We start from the raw sequence: 8,009 nt of genomic DNA, 5'->3' as shown, positions 1-8,009 counted from the left end.
AGCTTTCAAGCAAATCCCGAAGGATCAAGAAAGCTCTCTTCGTTTCTTCGTTAAACCATTATTCAAGATCAAGCCCCGACGGCCCTTGAAGAAAGTGTTCATCCGTTCATCCTAAGCATAAGCCCCAACGGCCCTTTGGATCAACAACCTCAACAAATCCACACATCCAATCGTTCTTCAAGATTAAGCCCAAAAGCCCTTGAAGATCCGCTCATCCATCAACCTTCAAGATCAAGCCCAAAAGCCCTTGAAGAAATCCACACAACCATTATTCAAGATCAAGCCCCGACGGGCCTTGAAGAAAGTGTTCATCGTTCATCCTAAGATCAAGCCCCAACGGCCCCTTGGATCAACAGCACAAACAAATCCACACATCCAATCGTTCTTCAAGACTAAGCCCAAAAGCCCTTGAAGATCTGCTCATCCATCAACCTTCAAGATCAAGCCCAAAAGCCCCTTGAAGAAATCCATACACCCGTTCTTCAAGATCAAGCCCAACGCCCCTTGAAGATCCGTTCATCAACTGTTCATCCTTAGATCAAGCCCCGACGGCCCTTTGGATCAACAACTCATCCACAAACCTACACCCTACGAAATAGAATCAGAGGACCAAATTTGAGAGAGATCGTAACCCCAAAATCATAAACACAAAAATATTATTTTGTACACGTTATTCTGGTTTCTTGTTTCAAGGAATCTTTCGTGTTCACATATACATTTAAGGATCACTTCCCTGGGCGATGTGGGATGTCACAATCCACCCCCCTTAGGGGCCCGGTGTTCTTGTTGGCACACCACACCCAGGGTTAGGCTCTGATACCAATTTGTCACATCCCGGCCCGGAGCGGATCACTTCCCGGGCCCGCTCCACCACCGTAGCACGATATTGTCCGCTTTGGGCCCCGACCACGCCCTCACGGTTTTGTTTTTGGGAACTCACACGAGAACTTCCCGATGGGTCACCCATCCTGGGAATGCTCTCGCGCGCTACTCGCTTAACTTCGGAATTCCCATGGAACCCGAAGCCAGTAAGCTCCCAAAAGGTCTCGTGCTAGGTAGGGATAGGAATATACATTTAAGGATCACTTCCCTGGGCGATGTGGGATGTCACAGTGAGTATTAAAACTCTAAATCAATCACTAATTTTTATTATAAAAATTATATAACTTACATGTAATTCATTAATATATTAATGCTATGGACTTTGATCAAAATCTAAAAACTAATAAGGTCTTAGTCAATGAACATTAGAAACAAAGGGCCGGATACTAATTTTTCCTTTTCAATTCTTTTTTTTTTCTTCCAATTTTAATTCGTTACAAATTCCCTCGTTTTTTATTTGTGGTTGTGACCCTAACAAAATTTACCACCGCAATTTTTCTCACTTTTGGCACCTTAATGATTTGACTTATTGCTGATTTTGTTATACAAATTTAATGAGCATTTGCTGCTGATTTTCCAATTAACGTATAGATGGAAATTTTGATTTAGTGTTGATTAATAAGATTTAGTTTCTACGATTTATGTTGGAATTTTTTCGATTAAAGTTGCTCAAGCTATAAAATTTGCGTTTTATGCGACTTAATTTCAAGAAAAAAGCAGAATGGCGAATCGGGATTTATTTACATAAAAAAAATATATATGAAAAAGCCAGATTCATATTTGGTTGGCATGAAATTTCTGCATTTTTAGTCTCTTTGGTAGCTGGCAGTTTGAGCCTTTCGGGTTTTCCGACAGTGGTTTTATTGCTCAAAATGTTGAGTTTAATTTTTATGCTAATAGAAGCATTATAGTCGTTCTTTATTTGGGTTTTCCGATATTGATTGTATTGGAAGTTTTTCTTATCAATTAATTAACTTAAGTTTCATTTTTGCTTCAGCTGTAGTATCTATTTATTGCTACTATTTTCATCGTATCCTTTTCAATACTTAATGCATGCCTGGTCAGTAAGATGTAATCTATTTAGCATGCCTTGAAAGAGGTAAATCATGCTTACTCTTAAGAAAGAGTTCACTCTTTCGGTGACGTAACACGACATAGAGATGTGTATAGGTATTTCCTAAAGAGAGTCAAGCTAAATCATTGTGTTCATTGTCTTCCGAAGGTTAAGTATATTTCAAAATGCTAGACTGTTGGCAATACCACCAAATATGTTCGTTGATGTAATCAGATGCACTAAATATCGCGCTTTAGAAAACGGGAGGACTAGAGTACTACTTGATACAAAAGGTTCAACACGCTGGACTCTTGCTATCAACGCTTATGAAATAGAAGACTTCACATTCAAGCGTAAACGTCAGCGTACATTAATTATTGATCTCGCTACTTTCGAACTTGTGGTTAAATGGAGTGCTACGCTGAAAAGTTCAGTTCTGTAGCAGCACATGTAGATGGACTTAGCTTTATCCTTTCCTATTGTTTGTTGCTCTCTCTCACAAACTCTTAACCTCAGATGCTGGAAGCTCAGAGGAATTGGTTTCAGTCGGTGACAAGAGCAGTACTGTAGATGGATGGCACCAGCAGCAATATAGCATCATTACCTCTGTTGAATTTTTAGGTCGACAGGCCGACGGCCCCACTCCAAAAATAATATCGATATTGTCACAACTTAGTAAGTATCACCTGCTCAATTCTTCAAGTGAGATTTTATCACAAAGGACCTCAGTACTAGTTAGAGTCAGATAATCATATTTAAACTCTTTTTTTTTTTAACTTTTCCCTCACCGATGTGGGATAGCGAACAACCTCCTGAGCTTTTGACCTGTCTGGTGCACAGTAGCAGCAATAGCTCCTGAGCTTTCTCTCTGTCTGGTGTATACAGTAGCAGCATACTTGATGCACCCAGCTTTATAGATATTGTTGTTGAAGCTTTTCTCCATTGTTAGAATTTGAAAACTGATTTGATTTGGTTAGCTTGATGGTATTTCACTATTTCTTTGTCTTTTATTGATGATATTTCTGTAAGTGTTAGTCATGAAAAACAGGTGTAAGTGATAGAATAGAAGATACTAGGCTTGATATGAAGTTCCAAGCCTATACTTTCATTTATATTCGTTAGTTGTTATTATTTGCTTTTTATGTGACATCCCACGTCGTCCAGGAGAGTGATCCTTAAATGTATATTCTCATCCCTACCTAGCACGAGGCTTTTTGGGAGCTCACTGGCTTTGGGTTCTATGGGAACTCCGAAGTTAAGCGAGTAGCGAGCGAGAGCACTCCCATGATGGGTGACCTATTGGGAAGTTCTTGTGTGAGTTTCCAGAAACAAAACCGTGAGGGCGTGGTCGGGGCCCAAAGTAGACAATATCGTGCTTTGGTGGTGGAGCGGGCCCGGGAAGTGGTCTGCCCCGGACCGAGATGTGACATTTTAGCCATAACTACTGTTGTGACTAATAGAGATTTTGTTATAGGACTCTGATGTTACCAAGATTTGCAGTCATAGATTGTAGTTGTTACTAAGATTTTTAGTCATGAAGATTGGTTGTGATAAATACTTATTAGTCGTTACTTTTTAGTCATGAAGAGTTATAACTAAAAGGATGTTGTGACTAAAAGTGAAGATTTAGTGTAATTTTCTAGTAACAAGGTATGTTGACTAATACAATTTTAGTCACTTTCTTTGTTCGTTCTTTCATTCGTTTGTTTGTTATTTATTTATTTATTTATTTATTTAATTTTTTTGTGACTAAATCCTTTTGTTACAGGGTTTTCAATCATAACAAAGTTATAGAAGTTTTTGGTGAATATATGTTTTAGTCACAATATTTTGTACTTTTAATCACGATCTTGGTTAAGAATGATTTTCGCACGCATTTTTTTTATTAAATTTCTCTTACGTAAAAGTCAAGGATGTACAAAGGAGAAAAATAATACATAAAAATTACTTCCCAAAAAAATTAGAGTAAACAACGGTATGCCCGAAACAGCAAATCTTAATCACGTCAAACACATCGATCGATGGAGCACCAGAAATTCCAGCCCTCAAAATCCCCATCAGGAATGCGTTTGCGGCCGGGCATCTGTGTCTGCCTAGAAAAGACCTTTCACTTTGGTTGGTTGGAAAAAACATGCACTTCTTGATTATGTCATTTGTCAATTGTCATCATCCTGCTTCTCCATTTAATATTGATGCTGCTGCTTACACTCACTTACCCAAAAGTGGACGGAACTGCTTTGCCTTTTGATCATCTGCTCTCTAGCTTTGACCAAAAAAAGCAAGTTTTTTAGTGTGAAATCCATGTCATGGCCGAAAGGGAGGGAGAATGTGATGTGAAGAGTGGTGCGATGGAACAGATGCTGCTCTTTCGACCTTTTATTGGGGCATAATTAAAGATCGAACACACAAAAAATCACATAGGAAAAGAGGGAAATGTACAAAGTTGACTGGAACACATGCATGAGTAGAAAATGGATTTCTACTGGAACACATGTGACGTGAAGAGTGGTCTAATTAAGAACTTCTACTAGCTACTAAAGTAGAGATTAAAATACATCCAAAGAGTAGAAAATGGACACCATTACGTACAGGTTTTCACTTGTTGGAATAGATTTGATTAATTGTTGTTAAGTTACTGATGGAAATAGAGTAGTTAACAGGAGCGGAAAATTGATGTCATTTAGATTATCGATCATAATATGGTGTGAGAATATATATGAATCAAAGAGGGAAAACAACTATACGTTGAAATTGAATGCTTTGACAAGGGATTTGGTGAATTTATAGACATGAAATACTCTTTCTGTAGCAGTTGTATTCTTCAGGGGAAGTTACTTCTTTTCCCGTTGAATACAATTTTTAGTTATATCCACAGTCATATCCTTTGGAATTAAATAAATAATTATATTATTGAATTTATTTGAGGTATTTGTTAATTTTCCTCTCAAACTTGTAAGGCGCTGTCAATTTCTTCCTTAAACTTTAATTTTAGCCAATTACCCTCCTAAACTATTATAATTGGCCGAAATCCCCCATATTGTTAGATTTTCTAATTTTCTGTCAAATATTCCATCCATCTCTGTCAACATCAGAAAATTTTATAGGCATAAAAGTAATTTGGCCACTCACCAAAACCAAACTAACCGAGAGAGAGCATCAGGGTCGATGATTTGGCAAATGAGGTCTAACTGTTGAACACAAAGTTTCTGGAAGTGGGGGTTGGGGAGCACGATCTTCTAGTCCTTCTCGACCCTGTACAAGAAGTTGACGAGGGAGGTGGAAGCTAGGAGGCGACGGTGGACACCGATGGACCATGGAATTGGAATTAGGGTCGCCATTGAAGCCGGAGTGATGTGAAGTAAAGGGCGGTGGGGAATGGGGTTTCTAGAGTTTTGGAGGGATGAGGGTGTGAAGGCATTAATGATGAAGAGCTCATGGGGTCAAGGAGTGGAAGTGGCGTTGGGTTTAAGAGATGCATGGAGTTTGTGGGAAATAGGAGGGAAAATGTGGGTAAAAGTGGAAATTGATGGGTGTTGGTGGGGTGGTTGCAGAGAAAAGAAGCATAGGGTGGTGGGCAGGTTGGGATTTGGGTGTTAATTGGTGGAAGTAGAATTTTGGAGGTGGTTTTGGGAGAGAGGTAGAGGTTTAGAGACATGGGGTGGAAAGAATTGGAAATGGGGATTTAACTGTCGAATTTGGTGGGAAATTTTGCAGGAGTGGCATTTCTTATTGCTCCATGTGTAATCTGTTGTGAACTTCGGAGAGAAAGAAGCATAGAAAATGAAAAGGGCTCATAAGATATTCATAGGAGGAGGAGAAAGTTGTGGTGAGTTGAGTTGACCGAGTTAGTCTGCCTGTAAAAAGATGTTTTTGTTCAGGATGAACGGAATATCAGATGAAAAATTAGGAAATCTAATGCCGTGGAGGAATTTGGCTAATTATAAGAATTTAGGGGGGCAATCGGCTGAAATTAAAATTCAGGGAAGAGATTGGCAGCTCCTTACAAGTTCGAGAGGGAAATCAACAAATAAGCTAAATTATTTCACTACAATCATATGTATATTAGTACACTCATGTTATAGTGTACTTTCACACATGATTACACATATTGTGAAAACCATGTTATCGTAATCATATTTCAACTGTTACTAGATTAGATTAGGTTTAATAGGGTGACAATGAGTCGTGTTCAGCTTTTATCTAGTTATATTGTGTTGTTTTTCTAATTTTTTTTATTAACATTATTATCCAAACACATTAATAGAGCCATCTTTTTGTTTTTTCAACCAAAAGATGGTGAAAAATACTATTTAGTTTTCTATCATAACAAAAAAGTTAAGGGCAATAACGTAATTTTGCAAAATAAAATTTTGTTTTTTTGTTTAAACATCACCGCCAAGTGATTTTAACAACCTTAATTTGAAAAAAAAAATAAAATAAAAACCTCTCTCCCATTCTCTCTCTCCACTCCCACGTTCTCTCTCACTCTCACTCTTTTCTTCTCTCCTTCAATTTTAAAACTATAAATAAAAAAATTTCTTACACACATGTACTAGTTATTATTAAGGGGAGGGTGATGATTTCAAACCATTACAATAATTTAGAAAGTGGAAAGTTTCAAACTCGAGAGTATGGATAGAAACTCAACACTTTATCCACAAGATATTGTGTAATGTTCGTGACACACTCCAACCCGGAATGTCCATTAGGACCCCAAATCAAGCTGTGTTGGCCGACACCTGGAAGGTGACGAAGCCATAAAGTGTGATAGTGTATAAGATGTGAATAAATTTGAACCTAAAAGTGTCTAAATACCAGAGTGTGCTATGAACCTATTTCACACAGAGCATAAGTAAAGTGCAGTAGTGTGGGTAAGAATCATACCCTTAAAAGTAGCCACCAATACTAAGATTAGCCATAGATCCTCGTCAATACGAACTTAGCATTCATAACCTGGAGAGGTACAAAACAGAAAGTGTGAGTAAGCAGTAAAACCAAGCTTTCCAAACTATTACCTTTCTAACAGTAATAACCCCTCACTGTAAATCCCTTATCGTTTTCTATATAATAGTACTACACACACACATATATATATATATATATATATATATATATATATATATATATATATATCCATCCATGCTAAAAAAAATGGCCAAAACCACGGGTATGCCATGTTCATAGACTCTACAATGCATTAACAAGTAGGCCAAATGAACTTAATCGATATAAAATGATATATCAGCCGGAATCACCTAACGTGACCCGTACAACTGTACTCATATCACATCAATCAATGCTAGCATATAAGTTGGGAGTCACCTCTAGTGACCTGTACGACTTATCCATATCTCATCAATCATCCCTGCACACGAGTCGGAACCACCTCTAGTGGTTTGTACGACAGGACTGGGTGTAAATAAGTATGCTCAAGTGCTACGATCACGTGAAGACTGGGCGAATAATTGCGGGTCACCTACGAGTCGGAACCACCTATAGTGGTCTGTACAACAGGCATGTGCACCTACCTTGAGTCCAAGGTGAGCGTAAGGTGCGGGAGGTGAACATCACGTGAAGGACTCTGCCCTGACCACGAGTAGGAGCACTAACACCAGGGTACAAGTATCCATATCTCATCAATCAATGCTAGTGTACAAGTTGGGAGTCATATATAGTGACCTATATGACTTAATCTATAGCTCATCAAACATCTTTGCACACGAGTCGGAATCACCTCTAGTGGTCTGTACGACAGGACTGGGTGTAATAAGTAAGCTCAAGTGCTACAATCACGTGAAGACTGGGCGAATAATCGCGGGTCACCTACGAGTCGGAACCACCTATAGTGGTTTGTACGACAGGACTGGGTGTAAATAAGTACGCTCAAGTGCTATGATCACGTGAAGACTGGGCGAATAATCGCGGGTCACCTAGGAGTCGGAACCACCTATAGTAGTCTGTACGACAGGCATGTGCACCTACCTTGAGTCCAAGGTGAGCGTAAGGTGCGGGAGGTGAACATCGCGTGAGGGACTGTGCCCTGACCATGGGCGGAAGCACTAACACCGGGGTG

The sequence above is a fragment of the Pyrus communis genome, chromosome 5 (genome assembly GCF_963583255.1).
Source record: "Pyrus communis chromosome 5, drPyrComm1.1, whole genome shotgun sequence".
In the NCBI taxonomy this organism is placed as follows: Eukaryota; Viridiplantae; Streptophyta; class Magnoliopsida; order Rosales; family Rosaceae; genus Pyrus; species Pyrus communis.
Note: the sequence above shows the minus strand (reverse complement) of the source record.